Below are 6,114 nucleotides of genomic sequence, written 5' to 3'. Positions count from 1 at the left end.
GCAAAAATTTTGGTCCAATATTTCACCTGTTTTTATATGTTGTTTTATTGGAATACAATGATTCTTAATTGGATTATAATCAGACTTTATCTAAAATGTAAAATTAGATGGAGTGGTTATACCTACCTGGTTGACAATGCCAATTCTTAAGGAATTAATAACTGTGTACTAATTGTGTAAGGGAGACTTAAACAATTCTGAAACGTGGTTTTAATTATCTCAGCAGTGATAACAAAACAATAGATGGATGTGCCTGGATCAAAGGACCAACATTATCACACTCTTGCAAAAGCATTTACAATGTCACATTTCTCTTCCCACAATCCATCATGCTCTACTAACAATTCCACATAGCAGCAAGTTCATGTGTAAGTTTGTATCTGGCTAAAATAGACCAGTTGCTCTTGGAAAACATTCAGTGGATCGTAATTTACCTATAAATGTGTAAAAAATTATTCCATTTTTATATAAACTTTTTAATCTGCTCTTCAAGTTTGAAACTTTACCCTCAGTTTGGACCTCTACACAATTACATTGGGGATCCTGATAACCCAGTGGTATTTCTGTAGGGAGTTGGATGTCTTGGCAAACTTCTCTGTCGAATTATTACACACAGAATATCTAACTACAGCTATGGTACATGTATTAATGAAAATTCTTTAATTGTACACACAGGAATACACATTTCCTTCTTTTATTCAACTTATTTACCAATGACCTTGGTGGCATGCTTCAGACTGGTATCAATAGAGGGGTCTACGTGGGGCCATTAACATTTCTGTATCTGCTTTATGCTGACGACTTGACCATTTCAAGTAATACCAGTAGTGGTTTCCAAAGAAAATTTAACAAACTGCTTGTGTGTTATATAACAATGAAAGTGAGCATATCGAAAAGGGCGCAGCGCGACGACCACCGCCCTTTAATTATTTCGTTTTAACGCTTCCTCGTACTGGTATATAGCAAAACGCAATTTGTCAAGTCTCGATAGACATCATTAAAAAGATTCTTAGCCAATCTTGTTCGACATGGGACTCATAACGACGCACACATTGCATGTAAAATACATTGCTGCGCGATGACCACCACCCTTTAAAACTGCTCTTAAAATAATTGACTGTGAAGTTATTCTAATTCTCATGTATATCTGTGAGTTACGTAGCTCCTATGATGGGCCCAATATTGAACCAGTTCGTTCATGTTTTTGTAAATATATTTTAAATGTGGGCTACAAGACCTGTAATGCAGCTAAATTTGGGAACTTGGGAGGCATTCACTGCAAACATTTAGATTGATATGTATTATCAAATATTGGCTTCTGACAAATGAGAACACTACTTGCATCAGAAAGTTAGCTGCAATTACTCAGGTGCAGTCAACGGAGCTGTTCGTGAAAAAATGTGTTCGCAAGGGATTTTTAGCGGGCAGGCAAAATAAAACATATCTTCAGTGGGAGGGCATTAAAACTAGGGTTTCTTAGAGGGGAATCCCAGTAGGAGAAGATTTTTTATTCAGAGGGCAGGCAAGTTCCATTTTTAGATTGAGAGGGTAAGGACAAAAAGCTAATTTTCCGCGGGCATCAACAACCAAATTGCCAAAGGGGAGGAATGTTTAGACTGCCCAAAGGGGAGTAGTCCAATGGCGCAAACTGCATGATAATATCCGCCCGAGGCAGACTGCCGTTTCATTCGTGGCACTTAGCACGTGATCAATTTGACTGAACGCCACCACCGATGACAATCTTCGCAAACAATGCCATGCCTGTATATTGCAGTCCAGTGCACGTTAGATTTTTGGAGAGGGCAATCAGATTAAATTAATCCTTTTTAGGTTTTCCTATATGCATACCCCTTTTAGCAAGTTTTTAGCACTGTCACGGTTCGTATATGAAAAATAAGCAGCGCTTATTGCGGGAGGGGTTATACGCACTTCTGTTGTAACAATTAATTAAAATAATTTAATACATATCACCATTAAATTCGCCTGCTATAAAAAAAACACGTTAAATTTAATTCACAGGGATTTAAGGATTGGAGCTGGTGACCAATCGAGACTTTAACTTCTTCTCTGGGAAATGATAGGGAGAAGGTAGCAGAAACTGTTGAGAGGGGAGAATTAAAATAGTATGAGTGGAGAGAAGGCAGTAGGGGACAACAACTGAGTTGGGAGAGGGCAGTGGGAGCAACACCGAGTGGGGGGAAGGCAGCGGGGAACAAAAACTGAGCGGGGAGAGGGCAGTGGGAGCAAAAAACAGTGGGAGGGCAATTTAATTTAGTTGAGAGGGAGGGGAGTTGCGAACAGATTGACCTCCCCCCTCCAAATTAAATTAAGCCTTAATAATGTTCATGATTTAGGTTACTGATGATCGAACATAAATACCAAACATTTTTTGCAAATTTACTCGTTGACTTCACCTGATTACTAGTTTGAGATGACAGAGTATTAAAGGGTAATCTTTACTTGGCATATATGGTGGAAGAGTTAATCCTTAGTTTCAGTTTCGGTTTGAGCCTTGAAATGAGTTTCCTTATCTCCTTTAAAGAAAAGGCACTAGATTTAGACACTCAGAAATGGACAGAAAGACAGTTATTTCCAAAATTAGATTTATATCGTCTCCACTGGAATAGACTTGTATAATTGGCAAGGAGGATTTCAAAACTGTTCTTAATACTAGATTTTACTGACTTCGAGCCAAAGTCGAAGCATTGAAAGTGGAAGGGACGGGAAATATACTTCGGTATGAGAAAATATGCAAATTGTATGCAATCTGCAACAGGTTGAGGAACACTTTTTGGCTGTGTCGTACGGTGGGCCATAAGTTACAGCACGTGTTTAAGTCACCACGGCAAATGTATATTACTTCGCGGAAAAACTATGAGCTATTGCAAAATAATAACACAGTTTGTCACACAGAAACTGATCTTTCCCGCATTTCCCGCAACATTGCCTACTACCATTCTGTATAATGCACATTGTATACAGTAATAAACGATCTTATGTCGGGGTTCTCACTAATTTGTTTTGAAGTTTCTTATAATAAATATTTGCTATGTATAGTAGAAATACAATTCTGATAAAGACTTTCCGTTTTCGACATTGTATTTTTATGCAGAAAAATACAGTATTTTTACCAAGTAAAATCATATTAAATTTATTGTTCTTACATGAGTTGTTGAATAGTTTGTAATTTTATTCAGCTTCTTTAAGTCATAATTCAAGACAAATAAAGGGCAAAATATAGAGAGTATTATGTAATCGGTAATTATGAAAATCACTTATGGATGTATAGAAAATACATGTCGTTATGAATTATTCTTAATATAAATTTCTGAATTATCTTGTTCAAAATTCCGTTTTTTCAGGGTTTTTTCTCCCAAAAAACAAAGCAATTTCACAATGTCGAAAACAGAAAGTCTTTATTGCAGTGTTAAAGGTAAAACGTGTGGAATAATACTTTTCTGGTTGATATAAGTACATATACATTCAATGTTGTGTTGTGAATTGTAGCTTTGTGTGTGACGATATACGAGTTCGTGCGCATTACTAGTATATCAACGTCGAAACGTCAATGCTTAGAATGCCCAGCTATGAGGGCGCTATTATTCAGAATTTATCCACGTTTGAGGTTGATTGCCCGTTGCTAATGCGTCGACAGGTTACAATTTAAACCTTATTTTCAACTTAGAGGTTGGGTCTGGTTAGGATCACCAATCCAATTAACGATTTTAATCCAAATCTATGTCTGGAAAATGTCCCGTTATTTCATGGCAACGAGTGTTTTTATCCACGAAGCATAGTCTGAAATTTAATATTGATTTCTGGGTAATGTATCGTATAAATATTCTTTCGTGTAAGTGGATTTGACTCATTAAACATAACACAAAATTAAGTGAAAGTAACTTCTAAACTGGACCCCGGTGTGTAATTTCTATGTGTACTCCTGGGACACGCCCGGCCGATGCACGGGAATAATGTAACCGTTTCGGTTTAAAGAAAGAAAAAATATTACGGGTTGAATAATGTCTGCAGTTAACTTTCGATTTTCAGTTTGTTTTGCGATTTGATCCAAATGGCTGACTGGCGGCCATATTAGTGTTTCTTGTGCCATTAACCATTTTATAGACATGCTTTTCCTGATTTTGATATGAACAACACGCATGGTGTTTTGCTTTGTTATTTGATTCAAAATATCAAACAAGTTTATGATAATACAATTTTGTGCGAAATGAGAATAATCTTATTCCTATTAAGTGTCACTTTGACTGAACAAAACCAGGATAAAGTGCCACTATAAGTAACACTATGTTTTTACAGATTTTGTCTGTGGTGTCGACATAATTACACACATACGTCTTGACTGGAGACAAAAGTCTTCCAATCACCTAAAGATTGTCTAATTAAAGCTTGGTAACGTCTCAGTTCGTACTCGTTGATCTGCTCAACAGTCAAAGTCGCCATCTTTGTTTATATGAGACCCATATATCTCCCATGCGCATTCGTGGCGCGACGACTGCCACCCTTTATCATTAGCAAATGTACACACTTATTATTCACAATATTTGACACTATGACAAACTCTTTCGTTGTTTACCGAAGCAATGACAAGACTGTTCAAATCATATCCGCCTGTGTTTCTAATCATACTAGTCATACCAGAGAGTGTATTTACCTATGTAAATTACATGAAAGCCTACAGCTTTTTTGTTTTTTGTAAACTGGCTTATGATTGGTTAAGACTACCAAGCCCAAGTCGGTCTTGTACATGGTTGGTTACAGTGGGAATGTTCATTATTGGATGGCGTGGCCAAAATACCAAGTGTGGAGTGACAGAAATAAGCAAACACGACCAGGATAATGCCCGAAATACATAGCTGTATTATTATAAATAAGCTATAGTACACTAAAAACCAAAGAAGAAATGTACATTTTCTTTAAGGATGTAATAAAGCAATTCTACTTTATTCTATACTAGTTATTTCATGTACTTCATTTGCACATCAACAAAATTACTTTTATTATTTACTGTGCTTTTTTACTTTTGTGCGTGAGACCTCTAGGGGCATACTCAGTGTGTGTCGGAGAGGGCGCAATACTAACTGTGTTGCTGTAAACATGTTATTGGCTTTCTTCCTTCAAATGTGAATGCGTGTTTTCATGAATACTTTTTTTTTACCTGTAGGTGAAACGTCTGTGTAGATTTGATTTCTTTCTTAAATCTACTCCGAGTTTCTAATGGTCAATGTCAGCTTAAAGGGCGGTGGTCGTCGTGCAGCGCGTGTTTGAATTTCATGTCAATAAAGAATGTATTTTACAAGCGTTGTATACGTCGTTATGAGTCCCATATCGAACAAGACGCGGTGCGACGACCACCGCCCTTTAACACAATTGAATTATTTTTTAAAATTTATTTACTGTTTTTGGGACGGTTACTTGCCGTTATTTAGTTTGTTTTTATATCGTAAAATAAAAATAAAATAGTCATAGAAAACAACAATAATGGAGCCTATACCTACATCGGATTTAATCAGATTGCATAAGCTACTTTTCCTGAAATATTGTAATTTCTATGTTATAAAAACGCGAATTTCAGAAGTTAACCGTTCTAGTAACCGTTCAAGTTGAACTAGTACTAGTATCACTGTTACACCAAATCATTTACTTTATAGGCAGACACTGAAACGCGAGTATCGGGATTATCAATGAAATGTAAAAATGTCTGTGTTTAATACCGACACAGGCCCTCTGTCGTGACAGGGGAACTCTGTTACCGGGTTTATATTGGTTTGTATCATCCCATATTTATATGTATTGGGGATGTACCCCAGACCACACAGCTCAGCTCAAACAGTGCCCTAAGCTCGACGAGTCGATTTATGTCGAAGGGGTGAGAACCTTATAGAAAATGACGGGAGAGTTTTAAAATGTGTTGAACATCTTCTCAGATGCATTCTAGTTACAATACATATATATCTTCTGAAAAAATGAATAAATAAATAATCACTGTTGTGATTCATATGTGTCTAGAGATTTGAAATATATTTTGTCATTTCCTGGGACTTTCGAGTAGCCTCGCCCTGACGTATGACATCATCGTCATTATGCAAATTAGTAAGT

Source organism: Saccoglossus kowalevskii, chromosome 4, assembly GCF_978046115.1.
Source record: "Saccoglossus kowalevskii chromosome 4, keSacKowa6.1, whole genome shotgun sequence".
Taxonomy (NCBI): Eukaryota; Metazoa; Hemichordata; class Enteropneusta; family Harrimaniidae; genus Saccoglossus; species Saccoglossus kowalevskii.
Note: the sequence above shows the minus strand (reverse complement) of the source record.